The following is a 250-nucleotide window of genomic DNA, read 5'->3' as shown; positions in this document are numbered from 1 at the left end:
ACATCATATTCCCCATGTAAACTCCATAATGTGTAAGCACCAGTAAAACCCTTTCTTAAGATGTGATCTGTCACCTTATCGGAATTTAAAAACTTGTTGTTGCTACACCGAGAGCAGGGACATCTAATCTTATTCTCCCACATAAATGTACGATTAGATAATGCAAATTCAATGAAGTGTTCAACTCCAATTACAAATTCTTCTTTAACGAACCCATCAGAAGTTAGTCAATTGTACATCCAAGATCAAT

The sequence above is a fragment of the Theobroma umbraticum genome, unplaced genomic scaffold (genome assembly GCF_002168275.2).
Source record: "Theobroma umbraticum cultivar Fairchild unplaced genomic scaffold, ASM216827v3 scaffold_95.0, whole genome shotgun sequence".
NCBI lineage: Eukaryota > Viridiplantae > Streptophyta > Magnoliopsida > Malvales > Malvaceae > Theobroma > Theobroma umbraticum.
This window is presented reverse-complemented; position numbering follows the sequence as displayed.